The following is a 15,588-nucleotide window of genomic DNA, read 5'->3' on the forward strand; positions in this document are numbered from 1 at the left end:
ACATAGTCCAGAGCAGATTCTGCTATTCTGGTTTAACCCTTTATGTCCTGAGACCTTTTCAGAGCAAATATTCTGACACTTGAAGGGAACTTCCTGCCTTTTTGATATTTGTATTTATTCTAAAAGTTTTGAACTTCAAACATACTTTTTAGCTGAAATGACTGATTACGAAGTCTGTTGAAGATTACATTTTTCAAAATGATGCAGGTGTTTTGGATCCAGTATCTATCAATCACTTTAGCTTTATGATAAAAAAAGACTAAATTACCATTATCACTGTGGAGAGATCTTAAATGTACCTGCCAATTATAAGATCACGAGAAAACTTGGACTTAATGGCATTAATTAGCGCTTTATGGTGAAGGGGTAATTAAGAAATCCACGTGACCAGTGAAAACAGTCATCATTTTCATATAAATATCCCCCATATAAGAATTCAACCCTGATGCTGAAAAGCAAGTATTACTTTGATTTTCCCCCTGTTATTCCATGTAAAATTATTTTAAATCTTCATAAAATTGAATTGAGAAATCAATGTGGAGTAACATCTTTCAAAGGGAATTTAACAAGACAAGCTTTAGAATGCCACCACAATAGTCAGCATTTTCACATTTTCTTTGAAACTTCATTTTTTTCCATTTTCAATTAAACCAGGATTTCCGGGATCCTTATCGGTCAGGAAATGAATTGCTTGCAAAGGATAATATACCAACTCACAGGTTAATCAAGCAGCAGGAAACTATGTGTAAAGTAAGGAAGTGAGACTGAAGGAACCCTGGCAGGCAGTCAAAGGATAAAGGAGCTAACCAGGCAACTTTCATCCTGTCGCTGTGTCACTGAGTATCACACCTCCTGAAGGAATTCCTTGTTTGCTCAACACCAGACATAATCCACTTCCATTTTCTGCAGCCATATGAAAAATGTAACAGTGTTTAAAATGCCTAAAGTAAGAGCACTAATTCCAATGCTATGCTGCTAAAATGCTAATAAGAGGTAATTCCATCGATTTTAAAGCCTTAAATTCGATGTGTCCTACAATCATGTTCAATTTTACACTAAAATATGTTTCCTATTCATGTTTTAAGCAGATACCTTCACCTTTTGTGCAATGTTTCACCATTGTTGACTTACCAGCTTGTTTACATTACCTAAGCTAGGTTTCACTGCAGACATTAAAGCTATCTAACCACTTTGCTAACTAAACAGCAACCCCCTATGCCACATGTAATCTCTGTTTTATCTCAGGGAAGAAAAAAAAAAAAGTTTTGATATGATAAAAGTAATATATTTTCAGCTAAAGTTGGTGTGTGATATATATATATATATATATATATATATATATATATATATATATATATATATATATATATATATATATATATATATATATTCTATTATATATAAAGATTGACGTACCCGTGGGACATGGAAGGACCGTAGATTCGGATTTCAAAGTTTCAATTGCGATTAATTGTCATTGAAAAATCCATGCAGTTGCAAATTAGTGCAAATCACAAATTCAGCTGCAGACAACTAGAAAACAAAAGCATTGGTGTCAGCTGGGGGTGATCTCCTCTGAGGAGCCGCACTGACAGGGATTAGGAATTCTCAGCCCCTCCCCAATCCCCCTGCCTGTCAGCTAAAGAAGCGGCTTGACAAAAACAAACCAATAGACGAAAACCGTATACAATGTTTGATGATTAATCTCCGTAAACATGAATCCACTCATTCCCAGAAGTGCGAAACTAGTGTTCATTAAATATGTATTGCCTGACTGCAATTAACACTGTGAGTCTTCTTGCAGTGAGGAGGCATGACCACATGCTGTTGATTTTTCCAATTGCCTTCGCTCTGTGTCAATAATGTATGAAGAACACCTACATGAAGCGATGTCACAGGACAGTACAATGTGGCAGAATGCTGCAGCCATTGTCTATCAATCAGTCACATAGTGTTGATTTTGTAAAGATTTTGCAATTCAATTGTGTCATCCTTTAAAACTTAACATTTATGTGTTTATTTAAAAGGGTATTTTGTTAGGACCTGGGAAATCCATAGATAACAGCATGATGTCTTTTTCATATTGTAATTTGAAAAAAATGTTTAATCAAAGCCATATGAAGATTATTATAACTGAGCAGACTTGCAATGCTGTGGTAGCATCGCTTTGCATTGGCAACTTTTTGCTTGTGATTGAAGCGGGTGTTCAACTTTCACACAGAGCTTTTCTTGTAAGCTGTCTATCATAAAAGATAGATTTATTCATGACTTTTCTATGACAGAACACCGATGACAGGCGGAAAAAAAACTTGATCTCAATACAGAGATTTCCTATTTCTCTATTCAACAAAGGGCTGTCAAGATTTCAGCCAATATTCATAGAAATAAATGTAAATTAATTTTGAACTGAAGTAAAAGGACTGACTTTATCATATCAATCAAAATCAACATGAAGCCACCATAGAAATGTAGATGTAAAATAAAAATAAATAAATCTATATATATATATATATATATATATGTTTTATTAAAAAAAAAACTTTCTTTTTATTTATTAATTAATTAATTTATTTAAATAGAAATAGATTGCGATAACAACAAATGCCATCCTTGCAGTCCGAATGTATGTGCGTCATATTCTATGAAGTTATCTCAGTGCATAGCAAGTCTTTCTAGTGCAGCTGCAAACTCATTTGATTGGCATGTATCTATCCCCCGCTCCCCCTCTCTCACACACAATCAGCTTGTGGATGAGTATCCATACTGTTTGTACAACCCAAATATCTGAATCATTAGAGCTGGACTAGAGCGTGAGGTTACCACTGTTTCCTATAATCACCCCACTGTAGCCTTGGACCTGATCAGAGCCATTTATCTGGTTGTATTAATCAGTGTATCGGTGTGACATCACTCCACCAACTCCAACCAATGTCATAAAAGCATGAATCAATTACACAGCATACTGTAGGTCTGTGTTTACATGGCGGTGTGAGTTGGCTTGACCTCCCTTGTACATCCATTTTGTGCATTTTATTTTAGAATGAACTAGTTTATATAGAAGATAGCAGTGCATCGTTTGCAGGAACCTCAGGGCCACTTAAAGCTGATGTTGGTCATATCCGCTATTCAGGATTTCTCCTAATTGACCCTCCAAGGACAAGCTGATTGCATTTTTACAAAAGTGCGTGAAGACTGCATTTTAATTTTCTTTCAGGAGCCCTTATAAAAAGATATCTGGTAAGTTTACTGACCCTGTCATTGTGTAGTTTCCAATGCTTTTTCCATGATTATACTACACATTAACCATAAGAGAATGACTATCATTTTCTGTGTACAACAGTACACTTTTATAAAGGACATGTTAACCCTTTTACTAGTTTATACTATCAAGAGTATCATTAGTTTATCCATTATTATTTGCAAAACTGAAATAAACACTAGGCTGGTTTCGGTCGTCAAACCATCATTGACTGTTGAGCTCTAAAATAAAAACCTTGCTGCAACCAACTTGATTTGCAACCGAGAGGAACATTTGAATACATGGTGCACTACATCTAACTATGGCCAGAGAATCCTGTGCTATTCTCTTTCTGAAACCATTTGCATGTCTCTGCGTGAATTTAACCTTTGGATGGTGACTATTATCTTGGAATTCATCCAACTTTATATTTAATACCACACGCCTTATTTCAGCTAACCTAACTTGTTCAGTAAAAAATTATTTGCTAAAACTCTGCAATTTGCAATTTGTCAGCCATAGAGTCCTATTGCTGAGTTCTGCATTGATGATGGCTTTCTTATTGTCTGTTTCGCTGCCAAGCCCTGGGGTAAGGTGGAAAAAAAAAAGAATAATTTCAGGACTTGTTCTTCTAATAATTGTATAGGATTCAAATAGGGTTAAATTGCACCTGATCCACATGCACTGTAAAGAAAACATATCTTATGAGAGCTCTATCTGGGAATGGTGTGAAATATGGATACATGAGAGCTTCAGAAATAGCAAAGTTTTTTTGTAGTGTGCATTACAGCTTAGGAATAAAATGAAAAGGTAGGTGTTAAAGGAAGTGTCTTGGCCTGTTCTCAGATGTTCAATATCCTCCTTATTTGCTGTCATTGAGAGCCATTTCAATCAGTGTTTGGTGTGACTGAATGGGTGAGATTGTGCTTCTGTATAATTCAATAGTGTGCAGTCAGCTGTGCAGTGCTGTTCCAGGTGCATTCTGGTACGGAAACTAACACAGAGCAGAAAGGTAAGCATTTTATCAGGGAAGCCCTGCCAGCACTCATTTGTTTTTCAAAACCCATTTAATTTTTGACATGCAACAAATCACAAATCCATTTTTATCACAAATCATTTATTATCGTTTATCTTTTTAAATTTTTTTTTAGGTAGAATGAAAATTCAACACTGTGTCTTTTGCTCATAGTGACATGTACAATAAAACAAACTATGTTGCACAGAAATGTATGTTTTGAATGTCTCAGTGGCAGAATATAGGTAGTACAATGGTATCCTTTATCTTTTATTCAAGTAATTGTAGCTAACAAAATAGTTCCATTTTATATGTCTCAAATGTGCAGTATTGAAAGAAACACATATTATATAGCAAACATGCACTACACTTGGTTAAAGAAAACTGTTACACTTTCAGCCAATAACATGCTTCAACCCAGAAGACACTGCTAAGGTGAAATAACCCGCGAAGTACAAGTGCAAAACCCCTGAATAATTCTCAGTATTTATTTGCATCATAATTCTTTTAAAATGCGTTCCTGCTACATAACCCCTCTGACTGCTTTACAGGAATCTGTTAACTGACATGACCATATATAATGATATTTATTAGCTGATTCTTAAAGCTACATTGTGCCGGTGAAAACAATGTTTTATCTCCATCTTGTGCACATTTTAAATCATCCCCCGTTGTTTCATGGAGGTCTCCTTGGCAGTTTTGACCAGGGTTAACCCAACTGAGCTTCTGAGGTCTGACAAGGGCAGGAATCAGGCTGGATGCGACTGTATGGTGCAGTGCTGTTCTGCATCAATTCTGAATAACTATGAATCACGGGGCAAAATTAGACAAAAGTTTCCGGCGAAGTTGCTAGAATGTTTGAGGCCACAAAACTCTACGAAACATGTTCAGGGGTTGGATGATAACCTCTGCCCCCCATTACAAAATGCCCATGTTGTGAAGTTCACTATGAATACATTAAAAAAAAAAAAAACAATTCAACAAAATGATTGTTTTCTGACAGCAATGAACGGATGAAGTAACATACAATACAGCAGGTGTTTGCCCTGCATCTCCAATGTTGTTCTACTGGCAAATTGTTGTTTTTTTGGACAATGGCAGTATCATGTTTCATATCTTTATGTCTGTGATATACAGCTGCATATTATATAGTCAAACATAGTCTTACAGTCTTATACAGTCATTCCTTGAGTATACTCCTAGTCTTCATTTCTTGTCCATTAAACTTTCATCAGCCACAATTCTGTGCTAATATTTCTGACCATGCTGCAAAAATGAGATACCTGAGAAACACCTTAGATAGGTGTAGAATGTGTTGAAGAGCTCTCTCTCCCTCTCTGTCTGTAAATTCCTGTGTTGCTAAGCGACACTAGGTCACAGCAACTTGCTGTGCTGAGCCAATGCATTTACTATTGTTCACTATGTAACTCTAATTATCAAGACTATTGTTAATTACCAAGTAGTAATTATTTTCAGCAATCCTTAATATTAAACAGCCGGCAATAACAATCTCAATTAGCTTGATGATTACAACCTTGACAGTTGTTATTTATCAAGGTTTTATTTTTTTCTGTTGTCTTGTATTACAGTTCTGTATCTGTATATATATATATATATATATATATATATATATATATATATATATATATATATAGTAGCTTTGTAACACTTTATAACAACTGTAATGTACAGAAATTCGGATTTGACTCTTAATAATTGCATTTGGCTACCAGATGTCATTAAGGTAAGAACCCTGTCAAAGAAACCAGTTACAGCATGTCCCTAGATAAATATATGTGTTATTTGTTTATGACTTAATCCAGTTTGAGCCCTTGCTGTATGGCTTGCCAATTTACAGAATTCAATTTGGATTGGCTATTCTGCTCCACAAGTACAGTGCATAGACTTTATTGTGGGTGCTCAATGTCTCCACCTGTTGGCAGACCCCTGAACTGTCGCAAGCATTATCTCTGAAGATGAGTCCTAACGGCCTTGTGAAAGGGTACTGGAAGTCATTGTCTTTGGGTGACGAAAGGAGCCTCTTATTGTAATGCAATAAGCAGGTATCCGGGTCCTCCTTTAAAAACATTCCCCTCCTCATGAATGTCCTGATGAATATCCTCACTATTTCTAAATATCCAAAAAGAACATTTTAATTTTTTTATTTTTAAAAATACGCCTTTTATTTTTCTTTTAAACATAAATAGCACATTGGGACCTCACTGGGACAGATTGGATAGATGGCCACAATAAAGGCTAATTGCACACAAAGAAAGCAAATGTTCACCTCAGTGTAATAGATTCAGAGCTCACTGTTACTATGAAAGATTCACCAACGATTTCAGCCCTCAGTTTTAATAAAGGTACCTAGATGTCTTGATACTGGTCAGCGTCTAGCGATTTCTTTGAATTGCACTAAACTTGAATGTCAATAGCATTGCTGTATTGCTTGTGCATTGTACTATTCACATATTTATTTCACCTACTGGATTCTGAACAGGCAATCTGTCTGAGATACAATGTTTCATCTATATGGGTACTGCTGCAGAAGCAAGATTAACAAAGACAGGGTAAAGTATATGCACAGAGCCCTTTAATGACAGTATTTTTATGACTGATCAGGCTTTGTAAATGCCACCAACACCCTTTCTAAGTTTGATTTGTTCCAACTTCCATGATGAATGGCAGGGTGAAACTATAGTTTTAGTTGTTCTTTGTTATTTACATAAACAAAGTGATCATACAGTAATCAGATGCTGTCTTGGAATTTCAAACAGTCCAGAAGAGCAGAGCCAGAGGAAGCTATTTGACACATAGGGAACAGCTGCATCCTAGCAAGGCAGACCTGAACAATGGCAGCTAACAGTGGAAAAAAAAAACTCATTTTGGATCTGACACATTGGCGGTGAAAAGTAAAGAAAAAGAGACTGATAAAACTCAGTAGCACTGGGAACTCTTACTTAACAGCTTCTCTCAAACAAATAGAGCAGAGCTTCAGCTTGGGGGTTATTTAAAGACTTTGTGCTCCTTAAAAGTTTGTTTTGATCAATCAAATACAGTTTTATTCATTTCAAACTTCTTTGGTTTGTAGTTTAGCATTCAACAGCACACCAGCTCTTCTGTTTGTCTTTGCACAATTAATGTGAAGGACCAACTGGCTCTACTGTATGTATTCTATAGGGAAATACTGTATTTATGGAAAGAGAATAGATATTGGGACCCAGTGATGTATCAGATTTTTCATCAGGAAGGCCTAATAACTAACTTATGGCAGAGCTACAAGATACAGGCCTTTTCTCACAAGTGGAGGAAAGTGTAATGGATTACTTAGTCCTGTTGTATTTTCTAATTATACACCAGACAACTCTTAATGGTTTAATGGTTTGATGCATTGTGGTTTAAAGGGCAGGGTTGCTTGACAAAGCAGTCAAAATGTGACTCTAAGTTCAGAAAGCTGTGTGAACCTGGGCAAGACTTTTGCAAAAATTCCTCAGCAGCTTAGGTGAACGCAGCCCTGCAAAAGAAGGCAAGAGTTTGCAGACACTCAAGAACATTGATTTGGACATGCTGACAGACTGGAGAGGTGTGGCAAACTAACAAATCTTGCCAAGCCTTTGCTTAGTTGAACACAGTTCAGTGCTTTCAGAAGCTACAATTGATTATGGTGTCATACTACTGAAAAAAAAAAAAGTTCTAAACAGTATGACATCACAGTGGCCAAAAATACTGTATAGTTCCACATACTTTTGTTATACAAGTGAGGATGATCTGATTGGGAAAAGACACAAAGTCCCACATGGAAACAGACAATATTTCTTCTTATACAATGTCAAAAGGAAATATGAAGACTACACTAAATTCAAAGGATATTGCTCACTTTCTTCTAAAAGGGCAGAATGTTCAATAAAACATCTTGAGGGTAACCATATGTCATACATTTTTACAGTGACTCAATATGAATCCTTGCGCCATACCAGGAAAACTGTATTCCTTCAAGTCAATATAGTAAGCATCTGGGGGTAACCCTAGCCCTTGACTTATCCTGAGACATCTGGTTTAAATTTGTGTTATTTGCATCAGTCCAATTCATCTTGCCACTTATTCAAAGTAGAATGTATTACTTAGGAATATAATTACCTGTCTTTCTCTAAATTATGCAGGAAATCTTTTGAGAAACCTGATTTTATATAATGTTTGAAGAAATAACTGGGTGCAGTAACTTGCTACACTAGAAATATCATAGAGCTTGAAAGAAACTTTCTGAAATGAACACATGTGGTTTCTTATTAGCTTTTAATTAGGCTATTTTAATTTCCCCTTTTAAAAATATGAATTTCCACACTGTTGTAAACAGTCCACATTAAAACTCAGTGGCGTGGTGATGAAATGTTAGCTATAGTATGCATTGAAATGGTCAAAATTATATCATACTATATCAAAATGATATTATCCTTAGTTCCTTAAAGTCACATGAATCTATACTATACAACACTATATTATATAATCTATATGTTGCTGATCTCACAAGGGCACTGTACAGGCCATGGGAATTCAAATTACCCAGTGATGACTGACCCTGGAAATTGGGGACACACCAAGTCAATTGGAACAACAGTTTCCCTTTCAGAATTGCCACTGTGCTGCTCCTGGGCTACAGACTGCCACGGTTCTCGTAGTTCCAGACTCGACTGTGGCAGGGATGGCTTTTAATTTTCCATCTCCTCTAAATTGTGATGACAGGATTTTTAGATGGCAGGATTCCCAGATTCTTCCTGGGACATCCTCAAACTTGGAACGTTCTCCTTTTCTGTTAGACGCCTATATCACACATGCACGTCTGGGCGCTAACCTGACAGTCCTCCTGTTTCTCTGATACCTTAAGAGACCTACAGCCAGGTACGAGAACTCAGTATCTCTGTGTGACCAGACGATACATGCTGTGATAGAATGGGTCGTGACATAAGGTTTATAAATTGGCAAATCCAAGGATTAGCGTAATTCGTTGGCACAAACATATGGCAACACACTATTGTTAATCACTGACTAGCAGAGCATAGTCAAGAAAATGTTCTTAAGAACTAATGTATTTTACTTTGGTAAGTGTGTCTGGGTCGATTCAATAGATCTAAACCATGGCGGCATATCTAAATTACATCACTGTTTAAATATTTAAATAAGCGCATTCTAGTCTATTTAGTCTTTTTTCTGTCTGTAAAAATAAGGAAACGCAGGGAGCGCTATATAAAAATAAGGAAAACGCATGGAGCGCTGTATAAAAAGCCACATTTTTCTTGTTCTCCAAAAAATTGTACTTCAATGTATGATCTACAGTAGTTTTAATCAAAGTGAAAGTTAAAAAAAAAAAAGGTTACCATCAAGAAACAATCAATAAGGCGCATTTAAGTTGTTCTTACTAGTTCTGTAACAATAATGTTGTGTCTTTCCATTCACAAATGTGATGCAAATAAATGCACCTTCAGCTAAATGCAGTCTCCTTGGCTTCAAGGTGCTTACATACGCTGGTGTGTAACATCTTAAACAAGAGCCTGATGATCAGCTACAGCAGACAAGCGTATCACATTCTCATCTTTCCTAAGTGATTTTTTCAGGTTTACATTATTAATAATGGTATATCATAAAACATGTAGTAGTGTGATAGCAGTGGTACAGCTATTTTATTTTAGCAACTGTAGCCATATTTAATACAGCTACAAACACTGGAAAATAAGCTTTATAATTAAAGTGCTTTTGCTTTCCGAGCTTCAGGGGGGTTTTCAGCTACCCGGAGACAGATTTAAATACCTTTGCCCCTGAGCAAACTCCAAATGCACTTAGTGGTTCGTTTTAAGGTCTCCTGCATAAACATAAGGCGTTTCTTTTTAGTTCTCTAATATTATTTTCATATCTGTCTTATTAATTTCAGTTTTGTCATTTCACTTTATAAATTATTTGATGCTAATGACGACACACAAACACATTTCACGGCATTTCACAACTCTGCTATCCCTTCCTGCTCGTGCACTAGGGAGCCATCTGGAGGACTGCTTTGGTAACTACAGCATCCTCCGGACCGCATTCTGTGAAAAACTCTGATTCAACACTGGGGGTGCTGCTTGAACAGAAGATGAGATCATAGAGAGGTTCCATGCTGCTTGTTATACCGCATGTGATAAAGCTGCCTTTTAGCTGTGGCGTAACTAAGGGGGTGGGGTCAGGGGTTTAATCCCCCCTGAAATTAATGACTTTTAGAAGCTATCAAAGATCACTGCTCATCTAAGGATGAAAAGCAATGTTTCTTCCCTCAGGGTACTCCGGTTTGCTCAAGCTATACAATGCACAGTAAGTAATTTCTCAAGTAGTTTTCTTCTTCTTCTTCTTCTTCTTCTTCTTCTTCTTCTTCTTCTTCTTCTTCTTCTTCTTCTTATTATTATTATTATTATTATTATTATTATTATTATTTGCCTCGGAGGGCTGTGACTCACTAGGGAACCCTTTGTTTACCCCAGGAGGCTCTATACTTGGTATCAAAGTGCACTGACCACATCAAGTATTACTTCCCCTCAGGAATGTCCACTGTTGCCCTAACTAACAGAACTTTGTAACCCAATGCAGCATATTGTTTTTCCAATCCACTCCTGGTAACCTATAATTGCATATGAGTAACATACTCTTACCAAACATTTTCCATGGCAATGAAAAGGTTCTTCACTGAGGGCTAGTGTTAGTTAAAGGCCAGCTACGATATATGCCAATGGTACAAAGGTACCACATATAACAATGGTATCCAAAGTATACAAACCAATACACCTTATAAACCCAATGCAATGCTAAGCCTAGATCAGCTACCTAGCATCTTGGGTTCAGTGTTCAATATTTCTTCCACATCCATTGCTGGTAATACTGGGGTCTGCTAATGGATCTTCCTGGATTATCTGTAGGGTACAGTAAAGCAGACTAATGAAATCCCAATGGTTTTATTCAACCCTTTCTTTAAGGATAGATCTGTTACCATGTTGTGTTTGGTACTAGGAGAAGTCTTGGTAAATACATATAGATAATTGTACTCTTAGGAGAGGCAGGCTTATTAATAATAAAGTTTTTACAGAAATATAAAGTATTTAAAAAGACCCTGTTATTCCCTTAACAATTTCCACATTCTCATAAAAAAAATATTGAACACAAACAGCTGGTATGTGGTTTTGTTTTTTAAATATGACTATTTAATTACAAAATGCTAATTTAACTTTATGATAATATATTATATATATATATATATATATATATATATATATATATATTATATATATATATATATATATATATTATATATATAACCTACACTGAACCAAGGGGTATCAAACACGTGCACATTAGTTTACGTCAGTGCAAATGATTTAATTCGTCCCCGAATCTAGCATGGGCTTAGCGGACGATCAGAACGCCCTAGTGCGATACATTTACGTGGTATAACCAAGTATGAAATGCAAACATATTGATAACTTCACATTACAAATGCAGCTCCTGCTGCTTTTATTGATTTGGACTCACTTTACTCAATATGTTCTTGCTGGAGGATGGTTATACAATGCATGTTGTAGGATGCTTTGCTGACAACAAAACCTTTCTTCAGATCAGATGACATGCATGAACAATCAAAGATGAATACGGGAGGACACATGAGAGATTAAGACACGGGAGGTTTCTGATATGAAAATTCAACTGAAATATAGCCTAGGGAACTATTGAACTACTGCTACAGTGGAAGGTGATTAAAAGGTTTCAGTCACCCCCACCAAAACAGATATTTTTTTTACTTTTTCACTCTACAAGCATGCAGCGCTACCACCCCCAAATTCAATTGGGTTCCAGAACGCCAAGCCTTTATACACTGGTCTGCTGTGTTGAGTAGACTTATTAGAGGTTCACAGTGATGAAAGAGTTAAACAAGAATGATCTGTTGCTGTACAGTATCTGATTACAATATAAATGACATTCTCCATGCTTCCCTTGGGCTTGCTAAACTGGCTCCAGGCGTATGCACAGCTGCTGAAATCAGAAACTTTAACTTTTTTTTTTTTTTTTTTTTTTTTTTGCTTTGCTGTACTGTGGTGAAATCCTTAACAGATTACACTGCTGATTTTATACAAATGTATTCGTTTTCCACCTCTGATCTGTATGTGTATGCAATAATACACAGGTACTATACTCTATTGATATGTGTACAGTTCTACTGCAAAGGCCCATACAGTCCTATCTGCAGTTTCGGATTTACACCACAAATCTCTTCGCTATAAAATAACAACAAGTACACACCCCTTCTTTTATTTATTTTTTATTCCTATTTACTCTTAACTCTTTCGTATCTTCTAAATTTCCTAGACCTTTCTCTTACCTATATAATATCCATGCTTTGCTTTATTTCACTCACTGACATATTCAAATCACTTTTTTTACGTTACTGTGTCATGCATTCTTCCTCCCTTGCCTAAATTATGAAGTGCATCTAGCCAGAATTGGCCTATTCAAATCTGCACATGTTAATGTCTAATGCGTGCAATAACCAGCATACACATTCCTTTTAATGGGACTGCAAGAGGGAGAGTTTAAAACAGTGTCACATGCTGGTGAATAGCACATCAAACCTTGGGATGTAACAATGAGAACCAAATCTCAGTGATAGCATTGAGAAAGACTTCCAGTCCAAACATTGGTTGTAGGATTTTATACATTTTACACCTGTCATAAACTTTAAATGTAAATCTGGTTATCTGAATCAGATCAAAGAACAACCAGCAGAGGATCTTTCTTTCAGAATGTATAATCTGATTCCTAGGAGTCTTCGTATCTGCATGAATAAAGAAATACTAAATGCAAATCTACCAAAACAATAATAAACAGCATCTTTATTTTAATGACATTCTCCTTACCAAACCCATTGGGATACCAATATTACAGGGGTTAAAGTTTTGTTGGATGGCTTTCAGCACCCCCACTTTAAAAAATGGTTCCAGTGCCAGGAGTGCAGCTCAAGGCCAATTTATTAAGATCAGAGAAACAAGACCCAGCCATGTTCTCCTAATAGCTTACACATAGCAACCTCTGATATTGCAACCAGTCTAACAGTAAAGCAGTCTGAAGCTGAGTTAGCTGTGGGCTCTTAGCTTTTACATTTGGCACTGTATGATATAGAGAGAAAATACAGCTATAGTATTCATTATGTGCACATCTCCTCTCCTAGTCTATAGGCAATACAGTGAAAAATGTATATGTAATGTATGTGACCACATCTCTCAGTTCAGAACGGGTTTCGTCCCCCAAATACTCCATACTCAATCAACCATTCTATTAGTTTCCCTGGTTCTTATTAGATACAGGGACAGAAGCATTGAAATTATTTTTCATAATAATAGTACAAGGGAATTCAGTCAGCAGGGTGTCATTTACGAAGAGTTTACCGTATGCAAAACATGATTACCGTGTGTAGTTCTGTCTCCGTCCTATCTACTATTCTCATTTCCGTATGGAAAATAAGGATTTAATGGGTGCAAAAGGGCGGAATACCTCATTTGTATTGAATTCACGATGTTTACGCATGCAAAGCAGCATGTTAAACACAGATTGAGCTGCAATACATTCACGAGCTGTTTACGAAGGTCCGACAAGGATTTTGCGCAAGCAAAAAGAACCCACAAATTCCGCCAACTGAATGCTGCTGCAAAACGGAGAGCATAAGGGAGTCTGTGTACGATTGAGAAACACCTCCCCAAAACCTGAATAAAAAACATGTAGCAAAAAAATGTTTGAACTCGAATCCTGAGTTGTAGTCCTGAGTTGTAGTCCTGAGAGGTGCGCATATGTACGCAGTGTAGAGTAGCGGTTAGGGGCTCCGGACTGGAGGATTCAATACCCCGCTACTGCTGCTTTACCCCACTAAAACCCAAACTGTATACATGTGTACCAGAATTTGTATGTATAAAAACGAATTGGAATTTGCTTTAGAAAAAAACGTCAAATAAATAATAATAATAGCTTTTATTTCACATAGCTTTTTTATTTCACCAACCTTTATTCATAAAACCGCCGAACATGCGGTTCCACATAGATGCACGTAATGAAACTATATATATAACCAAAATGGCCTTCAAATACCTTTATTGATCTAACAGTGTTAGAACCTAATTTCAATTGTCTGATACAATGTTACAAGATTCATCACAGTTGTAATTAAACATAGTTACTAAATTGTAACTAAACATAGCTACAATGTAGGTGTAGGGTCTGACTTTGAACAAAGTTGGGAGGTTACGTTCTCTCATATTTTTATCCCTGCTGCCACCAGTAAGTAGGCTCCACCCACAATCTGTATGCTAATTAGAATTTTTCAAACCAGTGTTTTTGCTTCTAAATACTAAACAGGGCTTGACACTGGGAAAGACCAGTCTCAATCTCCTCCGTCAATTCTGACCGATTTACTGCCGCTTAGTAAAAGAGGGCCAATGTTTTAAGTAAAAATTTAATTTAAGGTAAAGATCACCTTAAAGCGAAAGCAATTTTTGACAAAATATCCAATTTCATTTATGAAGTGTTTAGATCAAGGTTGGGGTAAATCGTTAAAGTTACCGTCAGAGGGGCCTGAAAAGCTGCAGTATTGGCTTTTTAAAGACACTCCTTAATTATCTATTTGTAATTAAACTTTTTCTGAAACTGTGGGTTCACTGTTGGTCATATTTACAAAGCTTTTTCTCCAGTTGCATCATCTTCTTTTTATCTGTGTGTCTAAAAATATCACGCCTACATTTTAGCTATGTAGCATCAATCCATTTGTAATTAAAGTCGCACACTGCCTCTGAATTGGCAGGCCCATTAAATCTAGTGTAGATGGGCACAGAGTCCTGTGATTTAATGGGACTTGATTGACTGAGCATTGAGCTCAGTCTCAGAAATGACAAGTTTCCTTCTAAATTCCTGGAAAAGTCATGATGCAGGAAGAGCACATGTTTGGAGGCTGTGTGATCCAGTGGTTAAAGCGAAGGGCTTATAACCAGGAGGTCTCCGGTTCAAATTTCAGCTCACTCACTGACACACTGTGTGACCCTGAGCAAGTCATTTACCTCCTTGTGCTCCGTCTTTTAGGTGAGACGTTGTTGTAAGTGATTCTGAGCTGATGCATAGTTCTCACACCCTAGTCTCTGTAAGTCACATTTGATAAAGGCATCTTCTAAAAAATAAACAAATAATAATAATTTCTTCATATCAAAATGTATACTGCGCTGTTGGAGTGGCCAGGGTTGTTATTCAATACAACACTTCCCTTATTGGCAAATGCCTCAACTAT

This window comes from Polyodon spathula, chromosome 14, assembly GCF_017654505.1.
Source record: "Polyodon spathula isolate WHYD16114869_AA chromosome 14, ASM1765450v1, whole genome shotgun sequence".
Taxonomy (NCBI): Eukaryota; Metazoa; Chordata; class Actinopteri; order Acipenseriformes; family Polyodontidae; genus Polyodon; species Polyodon spathula.